General features: G+C 40.0%; 1 pseudogene; it reads left to right on the top strand.

Annotated features, from left to right (window-relative positions):
- The first annotated feature begins 8079 nt into the window (after positions 1–8079).
- LOC142439833 (prefoldin subunit 3 pseudogene) lies at positions 8080–10619 on the top strand (annotated as a pseudogene).
- Positions 10620–15869: the final 5250 nt, after the last annotated feature.

Below are 15869 nucleotides of genomic sequence, written 5' to 3'. Positions count from 1 at the left end.
AGCCAACAGTGCCAGGTAGACTCAGCACCCCCTCACAGCTAGCCCCCTCTGCCCATTTCTCTGGCTTCCGTCGCCATCGTCTGTATAATCTTTTACTGTTCAGGTTGGTAGGCTTATTATGGTGGTGGTCGTTGTTAGATGTCATCCAGTTTGTTAGGACTCGTGGCAGCTCTCTGTGCCCAGAAGGAAATGTGGCCTGTACTGTATCAGCTTCACAACTGTTCCTATGCCGAAACTCACCATTGCAGCCACTCTGTCAATCCATCTTATTCAGGGTCATCCCCTTCCACTTGAGCACGCATGAAATCCTCCTTTAGGAACGGGTTCTCCAGAAAGCAGGTTCAAAGTCCATGAGATGAAGTCTCTCCACCCTTGCCTCTAAGGAACATCCTGTCTGTAATTTTTCCAACAGAGACCTGTTTGTTTCTTGGACAGTCTGTGGTGCTCTCAATATTCCCCATCAGCCCATGCTTCAAATACAATTACATGTGTCCTCCCAATCCCATAGCTGAGGGACATTAACTGAACTAAGAAATCAACAGCGATAAATCAATGCCTAACTAATTTCATGAAATAATTTATCATAATATAACACTTTCTTACCTGTTACCCAAAACAAACACGTTCTGGTCATACTATCATGCACATTTTTGAAGCTGAGTAGAAATATATGTGTTTGTGGCTTGGTGAATGTTTAGAAAACCTTAAGAATAAAATGCAATTTCTAACATTGAAAGCAAGCCAGCCATGGAGCAAAGTTGTATGGCATAAACATAACTGTTATGGAAACAGGCAACGTGAACTTCTGGTTAAAATGCATTGCACCACAGTCTGTGTATAAAAGGCAGTCCTCGGAGATGAGTGGAAGTCGTGTTGTCAATATTATCAAGAGCATTAGAATTTGATGATGGTTGAGCACTATCAAATGCCATCTATGTAAATAAAAGAGTATTTATCTGGATGGTTAAAAGAGAGCAGAGGTTACCCTGGGATTTACAGACTGAAACCAAGAGGTAAACTTGAATCTCTTTGTTCCTGGAGTGTTAGCCTCAAGATTGCTCTGAGATTTGCAGTTGCCGTGAAAAACAGATAATGCTTTGGAATGTTTGTTTCTTTGTTTTTGTACACACGGTGTGTCTGTAATACGAAAGCATTTTGTTGCTTGCCATTCTGCAAGAAGACACTTGAATGTTTCTACTTCATTTCCCACGTCAAGGGAGCGATGCGTAGACAATTAATTCATTTCCCAGATCGTCTCCTGGGTGGGTCAATGGGATGGGAGCATCTATCTGACCGGATGTGCTTTTACATAAAATTATTTTATACACATTGGTTCCGTTGTGCCGTATGAAGTGCTGCTGTTCCTATAAATTTAATGACGCAAATTGCATAGCTGTTTATTAGATATTAAAACGACAACACAAGCAGAATGTGGAGTCATTTTCATGGGAAGACTGATTAGAAAACCACCCCAAAAGCTACTGAGTCCATTGTCCAAGGACTAGGAGCCTGTGGGACAGGGTAGAACGTCCCATGGGTGGCCAGGGCTGGAGTGTCTTCCTTCTCCTAAGAGCAGCTGGTGGTGGTAACGTGCTGGCCTTGTGTGTAGTAGCCCAAAGGGGTGGCCGACGACGCCCACTGTGCTAGGGTCGTAAGAGAAACGCACCCTGGAGAATACTTCTTTTTAGGTAAGTCTTTTGTTTTGTCTGGTCCCCTGCCTTAAGGAATTGAAACCTGTGGGACAGATATTTGATAGCCATTTTATAGGTAAAATTAGCCTTAAAAAGTTTTAAAGACGTAATTCAAAAAAGATAGTGTATTATTTGAATCAGGGCAAGAGATAGAGATTTCATATCATTGAGGAAAAATGATTATGGAACTGATATATTTCTCAATAATTCAAAGGAAATTTTTAATTTGGATAGGGATTCCAAGCAACATGGCAGCCAAGAAAATAAAAAACAACAACAAAATACTGTGGATGGATGTTTGAATCAGAGAACATTCAGTGCAGGGAATTTATATTATTATTATGTTTTCTTTACACTGGAATCGCCTCCTCCCCTCAGGTAAAAGACAAACTAAAATGCCTACTTTCTATATAGTTGATTAATGTTGTCTGTTATCCCTCAACAATGTCTTGTCTCTGTTTAATAATTATTTTATGAAGTATTATGCATTGGGGTCCTGGCCATACAGTGGCTGAGAGGTTGGGCTACTTACCCCGAGGTAAGAAGATGGATGCGCAAATCATTCCTCCGAGAAAGACGAGGCTCTGCTCCAGTGTGACTTCCAGACTGACAAATTCAAAAGGGTCACTCCCTAAGAGTAGGAATGGACTCAGTGACACTGACTTGGGATTTGGTTATTTCATTGCTTCCTTAAGAATATTTCAATAGAACCCAAGAAGTTATGTACAAATATACAAATAAAAACTCTATATTAGTTATTTTAGTTTCTCTATTTTGTAAAAAAAAAATACATGTCCAATTTCGGAATTTTAGAAAATCAATAATCATGGAACATTGAAAGCAGTTTTATAACACAATAACCTAGAATAAACCAATGCTAAAAATGTGGAATATGAAATATTGTAGATATTACTATGTTATTAAATGCACATTCTTAAATATTTTAAGATGCTCAGACCTGGGTTCCTGTTTCCTAGGAGAAAATATTTTTGATAAATATTGGATTTGATTAAAAAATATTTTAAAATATGTTTATTTAATAGAGAAAAAAGAAAGACATGGTTTGCTTACTATTATGTCATAATTTTCAAGTAAATAATACTAAATAATACCAAGGCACACTACTTTCAATTGCCTCATATGCTTGTGAAATATGAACATTGAGTAAACAAACCAAAAAGGAAACAATGCATTTGTATTGTGGAGCTGGAGAATAACAGGGAAAGGATCGCAAGTTTGAAAAAGGAAAGGAAAGAAAGAAAATACTACAGACCAGTAAAAGAACAAAGCAGTGAGTCCTGGAAGAAATCTGACTAGAGCATTTCTTAGAGACAAGGATGGTGAGACCTCTTCTTATCTAGTTTGAACATGTTGTCCAGAAAGACCAATCCCTGGGGAAGAACATCACATTTGGTAAAATTGAGGGGCAGGGAAAGTGGAGAGCCCTCAAGGAGATGGGTTCATCCAGTGACTGTAACAGTGAGCTCAGGCAGAGGGACAATTGTGAGGATGGTGCACGACCAGCAGGGTTTCCTTCTGTGGGGCATTCCAATGGTCTCTAGGGGTCAGAACTGACCTGATGGGATCTACCCACAACATGACTATTGAGTACCATAGAGGTTAATCCCTGTACACTCTTCATGTGTATGCATAGACAGAAACACTTTTGGGAAGACAGAAGGAGGGTTGATACCAGGGTTACACCTTAGTTTTCATGGAATTTCACTTAAATTTCAGTGCAGAGAAGGGAGAGAGAGACACACAGGCAGGGACAGAAAATGAAAACGAGAGGAAGGGTATGAAAGAGAATAGGACATTACATTATGATAATAAGACATTAAAAATGCATTGTGATGTTAAACAATGTGCAAAAAGTAGCTTATGGACAGTATCAGAGGATAATCGATATTCATTCAATATGGATCCTTGCACCCCCTAAAACCTAAACCCATAGGAAAGCAGAGGATAAGGGAGACTCCTTGAAGTAACAAGTACCACTATATAATCTCAAATAAAATTATAATAGAATGCAACAGTAATAGAGATAATTTTTTATTATTATTCTGAATCTATTTGATTACTAAAAGAGGCCTTAGGGGCATTATAATTAAACAATTGGCTGCTAATTGAAACAAAACAAAACACACTCACCATAGACTCCCTTTTGGGAAAAAAGTCACCTAAAGACTACTGACTAGAAAATTCAAGGAGCCTTTGTGCTTTGTTGTAAGTAGGGTATTTATGAGTCTGAATTAACACAGTGGTATTGGTTATAGCTTCTTTGTTTATACTTTAGTCTTACCTTCTCTTTACTGGAAGGAACCTGGTTGGGGGAGGAGGGGAGGCTATGGTTTAGGAAAGCAGTGAGCTGCTACCATAAGACCCGCTAGTGAAACTCACTAGTCCATCTGCAGAAGAGGATTGAAACTACTTATTTCCGTAAAGGTTACAGCTTTGTAGGGCCATGGGGCATGCATATCCACGCAGTGACAGTGGGTTTTGATCTCTTCGTGGGAAAGAGCCCTAGTGACTGAGGGGCTGGGCATCTGATTGCTGTGTAAAAGTTCAGTAATTGGAACCCAAAGGGCACTTCACGGGAGAAAGGTAGGTGGTGTTCAGGGTGGGAGGTGTTCTTCACTAAAGATTTACAGTCTTTGAAATTCTACGGAGCATGTCATGTGTTGAAAGTCAATGTTACCAGGCTTCTCAGCTCACGCATTTCTCCTGAGTGGTTTGCCACCACGACAGAGGGAGTCAGACACGTGTGACATTATGAAAAGATGGTACCAAAAGACAGTAATCAGGGAAATATTTAATAAGCAAAGTACACTTCCATCGTGAATTGGATTTCCTTATATTTTAAGGAAGTTGTCCACCTCTAGGGGGAGGCATTGGACTTTATAGGGGTTGTATGGCAGTACGGGACTGGCTCACCCCATCTCCAATCCTACTTTCCCATTAGCCTTATTCTTCCATGCCCATTGATCCTTATTCCAGCATAATGGTTGGTCTCATAGACACTCATGTGTATAGGAAATGGCTTTATACACAAGAGCAATTGAATATCGAGAAAACATCCCAGTCCAATCCAGATCAAGTCCATAAGTCCAATATTAGCCCATATGTGTGATATCGATCTATAAATTCCTCTTCAGACGCAAGAATCACATGCAATGATGCAGGAAGATCACAAGACAGCGGGTGGGAAGTCTTGTGGATCCAGTGACATTGTAAGCATCTCAGCACTGGCAGGGATCTCCACATGACTCCTCCAGTTCCCAGGGCTCTGGCTGCATCAGGTTAGCTTCATGAGGCTTTGAGTTAGAAATATTTTGCAGGGAGTGATCCTGCTTCCTGCCTCCAATGAGCTACTTATCTCCTAGTGTCTCCAAATGAGGTCATCAAGCTGCCACCTGATCGACAGGCTAAACCCCACCCCTTCACTCTTAATCCTCTCAAATTGACACAGGTTTTGCAACTATTACCGGTAGATGGTGTTGGGAATGGGTCATGTGTGGCAATTCAGGATGGCAGTTCCTTTAGATTCTGTAGACTCTAGCTGCCTGATAGAACATATCCTTTGTCTCCTATAGAATCGCTATGAATCATGATCTACTTGACAGCAGTGGGTTTCTTATGGGTTTGCTTTTCTCCCCTGTATTGAAAGTTCATCGTGTTCCATAGACTGTGCTAAGAGTGAGATTTAGGAAACTCTGTTGAGCTCTTGGTTTATTTGCAGTGGGTAACTCACTAGCCTCCACACAGAAACAACGAACTCTGTAATGCATTGTGTATTATAGATATTAGGAGCATTCATCACTGCTTAATATGATGAGAACTATGTGTGTGTTCGTGCCTTTGAATGCACTGAAAACTATAAACAACCCCAAAACGTGCTTTTTTTTTCCTTCTTTTTTTTTGAAATGGAAAGCAAGACACTTAGCCTTGGTGACAAGCCTTGGACATATATTAAAAGTTCTCACATCAGAACATCTTTAAGGAAAAGCCAGGCAAAGTCAGGTAGTTGCATTGAAACCTTACGTAACTTATATTTTTCAAGAACAAAAGATTTTGATGTACCATATTTATTTAATTGTCTTTTTACATTATCAGAAAAGGAAAACATGTAGAGGTATAATCAACCTGATACCCTTGAATTATTGTTAAATACATTAGTAAGTCATTTTGTAATTGTATAGGGAATGAGCTAAATACCAGAGTTTTAAATAACATGAGGAACATTAAATTATTTTACATCTCATTATAACTTTAAAATGAATCATAGATTTGACATACATTTTATCTAGGCTCACAGGAGGCTAAAGACCCAAAGTAATTTACCTCAAGCTATTTCTTCATAGCACACATTGTGTGTGAGTGCATGTTTCTCTACGTATCTTAAGTTTCAAATATATTAGTTGTCTATGAGGAACTTTTAAATATTTTACAATATAGTGATATAAAGCTCCTCAAAGCAGACCATATTTCAGCCAGTAAGAGCCTAAAATATCTTATTGGCAGTGCATGAGCAAGATGTGTAATAACAAAAATGACTTTTGGGTTGGCTCAATTACCATACAAAGTGTTGGAAAATATGAAGCAACTCTTGACCAAAATTGAGGACAGATGGTAAACAGGTGTATTATATTCAAGCGCAACTGAACAGGGAATATGCAAGTAAACAGAATGTGAGTATGTTAATGAAAAACGTACTTGTAACCGAGACCAGCAAATACATAGTGAAATTCAAATTGAGTAATTCAATAACATATAGGGAATGTTCTTGATGTTATGGTACTGTCTATTTGTGATGACCCCACTGCAAGTGTGCTTTCAAAAAAAATGAGAAAGCGTTGCCTTTGATCCACCCTCCCTAATGAAACTTTCCATTAGTTCACATAAAGTGTTAAAATCAAATGTGCCATTTGTGGCTGACTCAAACCAGGGGACTTTCAAGTCTCCGTGTGCATGCAAAAATCAGATAACTGAGAAGGAAGACAGAAGATTTATCCTTGAATTATTGTATTGACAGTGAATATTTAATAGATCATGGATTTCCAATGAATAAATGAATCTGTGTTGGATGATGTGTAGCAAGAATGTTCATTGAACCTGTCATCGGGAGGGCTCACATTCATGCAGGGCAGCATGGATGGTAAAGTCAATGGTCTGTGGAAGAAAGAGAAAGACACTCAGTAAGATGGACTGCACAGTGACTGTACCAATGGACTCACATACAGGGATGATTGTAAGGATGACTTGGGACCCAGGGCTATAAGCCAGGAACAACTTGGTAGCAACGAACAATAATGGTAGCTTTCTTTGTTTGTAGTTTGTGCATTCTGAACGTGCAAGAGCGCCAAATGAGTCATTAACCAAGTGAGGAGAAGCCAATGAATAGGATCTTCACGTCATTATCCTTGAAGTGTTATATTTTCATTCAAGGCTCTATGACTGGCTCTGATCGCACATTGGAGGGAGTTCTCTGTTACAGAATTAAGGTGGGGTTAAGTCAACCTTAGCAGAGGTGTGAACCACGTCAGACGCTTGGTTTCTTTGGGGGTATTTTTAAGATGACTTCACAAGAGGGTGTTTTAAGACATCATCGGTCCTTTATTTGCTTTGATGTGGAAGAGACATGTCAGACACAGAAAGCAATTTCTGGACCATTGGAGAAGCACATCCTAGGATATGTCTGAAGTGATGGAGGCCACTGAGATCAGATGTGCCAGACTCTGACATGGAAACTTGGAGGAGCAGGGCAAAAACTACAGGATGCCTTCTCCTCAGATGGCCCGAGCCTATGGGGCTGTGAGATTGAATTTTAGGAGGGCTGGCCTTCTGGTCCAAGGAGGCAGAATTAAGGGACCATATGTCTGCAGGGCTGAGGACTAGAGAGAGATTTGACTTCTGGCTGAGGAGATCTGTTGCTGTATCCTTACTGTTTTATGACCCTGATATTTGGTAATTAATTAATGTCCCTAATAAACACCCTTAATCATGAGTATGGTCTGTGATTCTGTGTGGCCATTGCAAGGAATTATGGGACCTTGAATGCAGGGAGAGTGGCGTGGGAAAACGATGGTGTCACACTGGGAAAGAAGGAGAGATCATGTCCGACCCCTCCCTCGTGACGCTTTGAGGAATCTAAAAACAAAACCGAAAACTCTCATTGCCAGCATGTCCAGTCTGACTCATGGCAACACCGGAAGACAGGGTGGGACTGTTCCTGCTCATTTCTGAGGCTGCAGCCCTTGCAGGGTGTGGAAGGTATCTTTCGCTCACGGAACAAGTGTCGGTTTGGAACTGGGAGCAGCCACACCTGCAACCACTACACCCCTGAGGCTGCAACCTGGGCAGTCCGAGGGGGTCAGGTATGGTCTCCTCGATGCCCTTTATTGAACAAATTGAACCTATGACTGTTTTATGGATGCTGGTAGAAGGCATGACATTTCAGGGCCAGAGACAAGGTACTTTGTTTCGCTATGAGATTCATGTTCGAATCACTTAGCCTTGTCATGAAATTCCACAGAGGTTCACGTACACTTTTTTATATGGACTGGATTTTTATCAAAGGTTTACAACCCTGGACTCAGAAACCAAATTCCTTAAATGGGTACTTTCTGCATAAAGTGCATTTGGGCAGCATTTGAATGCATATATGTCCAAGGTCTCAGCCTCTGTAAAATACTTGCTATTTAAAATTTGAGGTACGGACACACAGGTGCTATTTTGTGATGTGCATGGCCGCAAGGAGAGCCAGCAGCGCTGACTTTGTCCTGAGACAAAACTCAAAACATAGGGCTGAAGAGCACGGTCCCTGTGAGTCAGCTCTTCACAGGTGTAGACAGCACTCTTTTCCTCCAGGGGATTGGCTCGTGGTTTTGAACTGCTGATCTTGTGGATCACAGACAAAAATTAATTTTTCTCTTTTGCAACTTTATACTGTCAACTATATACTATGTGTTACCAGAAGATAGAAAACAATCCTTAAGACTGTGAACAAAGATCAACCTGGGAATGAGGCAGGGGTCTGAGTATGTTTTCTTGTTAGCACTTACCAAAATTATAGGCAATGTTTCTTAGACTTCATGTACCCCTATTGATTCTTCTTTATTCCAGGTAGAAGCAAGGATAGGTAGACCCAGGGAGAACATTCCCAAAGCAAAATTAGTTGTCATTAGGATAAATCTGAACTGTTCATGAATGAATACTTATATATTGGGGAGAGTTATACAATCCTTAGTACGTTTTAAATTCTTGTAGAATATTTAGACTGTAGCTAAGCAGGTGACATGTACATTGGCAAGAACAATGTGTCAACACTGTAGTGACTTTTTCAAACCCTAAGCAACTCTCCCTTGCAATATCTATCTATAAAATCATTGGGTTGTATAAATGGACTGGAAGTTGGTTGATTTCTGGTATTAAAATAATGGTTTACTAAACACTGGCCTAACTTTGAAATGATGTGTACATGCTTCTTGAATGTCCAAAGCATTAAACTTGCTTTCCAAATTAGCAAACAGTTTCACAATCCCGTGCTTTGCCCCATCGGATTTTAGGTGGTGCTTGTCTTGACATTAACTAGCTTTGTGGAAAGTAACTTCACTCTCTTCCTTTATTTCCTCATTAGTCTAATAACAGAAAATAATAGAAATGGAGAAGTTTGCACTCCTGTGTTGAGCCAGTTATTTTGTTCATGAAATGTGAGAGATTACATGACTTTAAGAGCTTGTTAGAGTTGGAAATGCGTGCTCTAATGAATAATAGATAAATCATTAATTTAAACTCTGGCATTTGTAGTGTAATATTTTTATCTGAGTTTCCGAAGAATTGGTATAGATCTGAAACCTTACCCTACTTGCAAGCTAATGAGTTAGCTAATTACAGTTCGGTAAATAGCAAAGAAAGGCGTAAGGCTGCTGGGTCCGTGATAGGAGCCAAGGGAGCAGAGTTAGCCAAAAGCCTCTCTGCAGAAGAAAGATGAGGTTTCTACTCTGGTAAAGAGTTACAGCCCCCGAACTCCCCAGAGGCAGCTGCACTCTGCCCTACAGCACTGCGAGGAGTGGGAATGGACCTAGAGGAAGTGACTTTGGTTTGGAGTTTGGTTCATTGTGATGACACCAGAGTGTCATCATTTTTGTGTGTGTCCATTCTTAAACCTCAAGTCTTATAGGGCTACAGAGAAGTGTTCAACTAGCACCTGCAAAGCAAAAGTATTCAGAGAAAACCCAGATTAGGAGGCTTTACATTGGGCAATACCCCTGCCTGAATTCCGTTCAGAAGGGTGTCATTTTCTCTGTTTCCTGTAAACAAGCAGGAATCTTGCTCAAATTAAAAATGGTAATAAGAAAAAAGGCTTCTACAAGATGGCTGGCTGCTAAAGCTGGTTGTCCTCCTGAAGATTCCTGAGGCTGTGTTTGTGCAAGTGTACAATCCTTCCTGAAACAGCCGAGGAATGAGAAAGCAGAGATAGTACTAAAGGAGTTGATGAACAATATCAAAAGTATACACTTATGGAACTCCATCTTGCACAAAAGAAAAGGAGGCTAACAGGTCAGATTCCAGAAATGAAGCAGATTTTAGAAATTCTCAAATACATGCAGAAGAAAAAAGAGTCTACCAATTCACTGGAGAGCAGATACTTATTGGCAGATCAACTGTCCAGCAAAGCTTACGTTCCTCCTAATGACCAAGTGTGTCTGTGGCGGGGACGAATGTCATGCTCAGATGTGATATTGGTGAAGCTCCGGCACTGCTGGAAAGGACCTTAGCAGCTGCCACAAAGGATCTTGCTTCTCTGGAGGATGACCTTGACTTCGAGACCAATTTACAACCACGGTAGTCAATATGGCAACATTTTATAATTGGGATGTGAAAATCAGAAGCAAAGATGATTCTACAAGGCATAAAGCTGGCAATTGAAAAGTATTCCAAGCAGATATTATTTTAAATAGTCCTAAATTTATTCTTAAAGATTGTTATAACTTTGAATAACTTTTTTGCATCAAGGATGATGAGTACAACTTTTAAAAACACCAAATGCCATTGTGCATATTTATGTAGAACATTAGTTTCCAATATTTTATTACATTAGTAGTATTCTTTATTATATTTCCTAACAAAATAAACATTTTTTTCATCAGATTTTCATGTCACAAGCAATGGCCCAAGACCGAAAGCTAGGCACTAGCTTTTTTTTTTCTTTTAGTACTTTTATTGGGGGGCACTTACATCTCTTATCACAATCCATACACTACTCCAATTTGTCAATCACATTTGCCCATATGCCGCCATCATCATTTTCAAAGCATTCTCTTCCCACTTGAGCCCCTGATATCAGCTCCCCATTTCATTCCCCTCCCTCCCCCACCTGCACCCTCCTTCATGAACTCGTTCTTTATGTGGCTAAACCAGTTTCAAGGTAGGAAAGATCATTGGAGTATTTGCAGGGTTGAATTTCTTCTGTGCATGTGAAGCTTCATGAGGCTGTGACCATTGACTTCTCTTATGTAAATGAGTTTCCATGAATTACTGGCTAACCTATAACTCTCATAATATTTGGAACCTTTCAGGAAACAGTAATTTGTCTTTCTAAATAGGAAGATGGCTACTGAAGCCACACATTCTGATCCCACATTGTGCACACTGTCTTAGCGATAGCAGCATAGGATATTTTGACCTATGTGAAATAAGATTACCAGCTCAGAATTCACGGCTAAGGCGATTTTTTTAAAGTTTATTAAAGATCCTCCAAAGCAGATTAACAGGAATAGTAAGGTGAATGTCAATCTGCAATGGGGAAAAGTTGTGAACTTTTTCATTCATGATAAAACTTCATAGAAGTAATACCTTCCCATGTAAGCCTGTTGGTGTAGTGAGTAGTGCTAAATGATACATAGTCTGGTAAAAATAAAGACACACTAGTTCCTCTTCATGTAGTAAACATTTGTACAATGTTTGGCACTTGTGTTTCATGATATTAAAACAGTGAAAAAAAGAGAAAACAACAACAACAAAAACGAAATCTATTCCACCATTAGATTATAATTCAAAACCAACGATCGGCAATATCTCATTCAAAAGATAAGCAGAATCCCAAGAGACATGGAAATTTACTTCTAAAATTGATATATAATAAACAGTAGCACGAAGTTCGATAACCAGTCCAAATGTTAAGCAGGTGGGGGATTTTTCACTTACTTTCATGATGTCTGTTACAGTCTCTCCTTTGACTATATATGGTATGTTAATTGCTTGGTAAAATATATAAGCTGTGCTAAAATGTTATATTCTGCTATTTTAAAATATCTCACATCAGTGATATTTTATACTTAAAAAAATAAACTTGAGAGTTTCCAAAACTTTCATTTTCTTAAGGGAGATGCTAGAAAACATTGATCAATGCTTAATGTCCTTCCAAATGCATTATGGACCTACAGTGACATAAGACTTATTATGATGATGAAGCCTTCTAAGCCTGTCATCATTTGTCAACCGTGTTATTACTCAGCAGGGCATTTCTCCAGCAATAATATCACTCCATCTCTAAGTGTGGAACTCCAGGTTTGAGTAGCCAACAGGATGAGTTCCTAGCGACATTGTTATAGCTGTCACATTGCAGTTGTGCAAACCTGAGTTGAGGTCCTGGCTCACAGGCATCAAGGGTCAGTATTGTAACTATCATTCTTTAGCAGACCTCCTTTCAATGTTGCTTTCCATCCCTTCATTTGCCCAGAAACTCATTCAAGGGTATGTTATGTGTGTCTTTCCAATCAACTCCTCGTGTAATTATTGTGATACGTGTGCTAAAAAAAAATGAAAAGTAGCATTTTGACAATGCATGGTTGATCAAGTGTGGTTAAATTTTGTTAAACATTTTTTTTTTCTGAACCAGAATTTTTCATTCAATGCTATCCTTTTCAGATCTATCAATGTTGCTCAGTGGACAGTTTGTTCATGATGTTTCAAAGCTTGTTAGAGCCTTAATTTATGATAATACCGCCCTTCTGATGGATGATTAATAATGTTTTGCCTGCATCCATTTTCTACTGAAAACCACATAGCGAATAAAATCTCCCTGTGTATCTTTTACTGGTGCTATAGGAAAGCCACGCCATGGTACATATATGTTGGTAAGTAAGGCAAGCATACTTTCCATTGTTATCAATAGACCATGACGGTTTGCTTTGTTCCATCTCTTCTTATTGAATTTCTTATATTTTAATGCTCACTAATAAAATAATTTTTAGTATAAGTTTCTTACATTTTACAAGCAAATTAATGTTAGTATCATTCACATGGGTACCCAAAACAAGCACACTGCCATCTGATCCATGTGGAATCATAGTGACACTAAAGGCCAGGCCGGAGTTTCCTGGCAATTCTTTATGGGCAGAGAAAGCCCCACCTGTCTCCTCCTAGTGGATGATGGTTTCAAACTGCTGACCTTGTGGAGCACAGGCCAACTTGCACGGAATATGCCTTTAAGTTCTTAGAATCATTGTTGACCCAGGGTATAATATTTAATAAAATTTCTAAGCATCAAAATTAGACTTCTTTCCTAAGGGTAGAAATATGGTATTGTACTATGCCCTAGAGGGTAATTTATTTTAATTTTATGCACTTGGACTTGATTTGTAGTAGGTTGGGGCACAAGTAGTAGCCTAGGCAGCTGGAACAAAGGAAACCAGACACAACACTACTGCATAGGGAGAAGTCTAAGGAAATTATGTAAGAAAACAATGTCCTTCATTGCCATCTAGGTGATGCTCCAGGGATCATCTTCCACACTTTCAATCTTCTAGGAACACTATTCTGTTTTCTTTTTAAATGCAGAACAGCCCGAGTAATGATGATGCTTGCACTGTATGGTATCGGGGCCACCTTAGGACCTAGAAAATTAACAAATGTAAAATAGGTGTATTGAAAATATATCAAATGAAGGAAGAAGAATCTACTTTTTATCTGTGGAAGTTATGTTCATGCACAACTCTGATTCTTTCCCAACTTATGTCTTTGCAGGCTGACCCATGCGGTGGTTCAGTTCCCTAATCTGTAAAAGTAAGATTAATCAATGAAAAAGGAGGGAGAAAAAAAGAAAAAGAAAAAGAAAAGAAAGAAATGGGTAGTGGGGGCACAGAGCACTAACTCACCCAAGGGGGAGCGGGTATTGTTTATATCTCCACAGGGAAAGAGGGACCAGACTTCAACCAAGCGCTCCAAGATGTAAATGTAACATACCATACCGGCATGAAGCAGGGAACCAGTAGAGAGGTCTGAGGGGCAAGCCCCAATCCCAACTATATGGACAGCTGATGCCCCTCCCCCTGAATAATTTATTTTAGAGGACAGTGCTGAACTGCAGCTCAGGGAGAGGGACATGTCTGATCAGAGTACACAGGAGCAAATGAAGGGGGAGAAAGAGAGAATGGAACACATCCTGGCCCACCAATCCCTGAGGACAGTAACCCAGCACAGAGCAGCCAATGCACAGAGAGGACCATATGGGCAGTCCTACTATGAGACATGACATCTCTCACTGACCCATAACCCTACAGGGGACAACACTTGAGACAAGTGTGTGAATTACACCCAATCTGGTGCCACGACATTGAGGCAAAACACTAAGAGCTTGCAACAGAACAGCAAGGGGAGCAGAGCAAGGAAGTCCTAGGGGAGTATCAAAAACAGACTTTGGGGACAGGGCGTGGCACCCCATCAGACTAAAGCAGAAAACACTCCTAAAGATTAGCAAACACACCTTGAACTATTTACAGGTTTTTTTTGTCATTGTATTTTTTGTTGTCGTTTTATTTTCTTTTGTTGCTTTGTTTTGCTCTGTCTTATTTTTATGCATATTATTATCTCTGCAGGTGTATCTAGATAAGATAGGCGGGATAAACAATCTGGAGGAGAAAACAACAGGACCAATGGTCTTGGGTGGGGGAACATGGGAGACTGTGAGGTGGGGGAAATGAAGTGGTGTTAAGAAAGCCAGGGAAAAGGGAACAACAAGTGATCCAAAAACAGTGGCAAGGAGGTTCTGAGAGGCCTGGTAGGGCTTTATCAAGGGCAATGTAACCTAGAGGACTGACTGAAATTAAGGCTGAGCAAGACAGTGGGACAAGAGGAAAGTAAAAGGAAATAGAGGAAAGAACTAGGAGGCAAAAGGTATTTATAGAGGTCTAAATACAGGGGTGTACCTATGTAAATATATTTATGTATGGTGATGGGGAAATACATCTATGTGCCTCTATTTATAGGTCTAGTATTAAGGTAGCAGATGGACATTGGGCCTCCACTCAAGTACTCCCTCAATGCAAGAACACTATGTTCTATTAAACTGGCATTCCATGAAGCTCACCTTCCCGATACAATCACTGAAGACAAAGTGGGTACACAAGCAAATGTGGTAAAGAAAGCTGAAGATGCCTGGCAATCAAAAGATATAGCATTTGGGTCTTAAAGGCTTGAAGGTACACAAGCGGCCATCTAGCTCAGAAGCAACAAAACCCACATGGAAGAAGCACACTGGCCTGTGTGATCATGAGATGTCAAATATATCAGGTATCAGGCATCAAATAACAAAAAATCATATCGTTGGGAATGAGGAAGAGTGCAGAGTGGGGATCCAAAGCCCATCTGTAGCCAACTAGACATCCCTTTATAGAAGGGTCACAGGAGGAGACAAGCCAGATAGGATGCAGTGTAGCAATGATGACGCATACAACTTTCCTCCAGTTCTTAAATGTTTCCTCACCCCCACTATTATGATCCCAATTCTACCTTACAAACCTGGCTACACAGGAGGATGTACATTGGTACAGATTGGAACTGGAAACACAGGGAATCCAGGACAGATGAACTCTTCAGAATCAGTGGTGAGAGTGGTGATACCAGGAGGGTGGAGGGAAGGTGGGGTAGAAAGGGGGAACTGATTACAAGAAGCTACATAAAACCCCATCCATGGGGAAGGGTCAACAGAAAACTGGGTGAGGGGAACTTCAGTCAATGTAAGACATGGGAAAATAATGATTTATACATTATCAGGAGGAGGGAGGGATGTTTGGAGAGGGAGGGGAAATGAGGAGCTGCTACCAGAGGCACAAGTCATAAGCAAATATTTTGAAAATGATGAGGGAAACCAATGTACAAATGTGTTTGACACAATGG

This window comes from Tenrec ecaudatus, chromosome 2 (assembly GCF_050624435.1).
Source record: "Tenrec ecaudatus isolate mTenEca1 chromosome 2, mTenEca1.hap1, whole genome shotgun sequence".
NCBI lineage: Eukaryota > Metazoa > Chordata > Mammalia > Afrosoricida > Tenrecidae > Tenrec > Tenrec ecaudatus.
The sequence above is the reverse complement of the archived record's forward strand: the minus strand, read 5'-3'. Positions and strand labels throughout refer to the sequence as shown.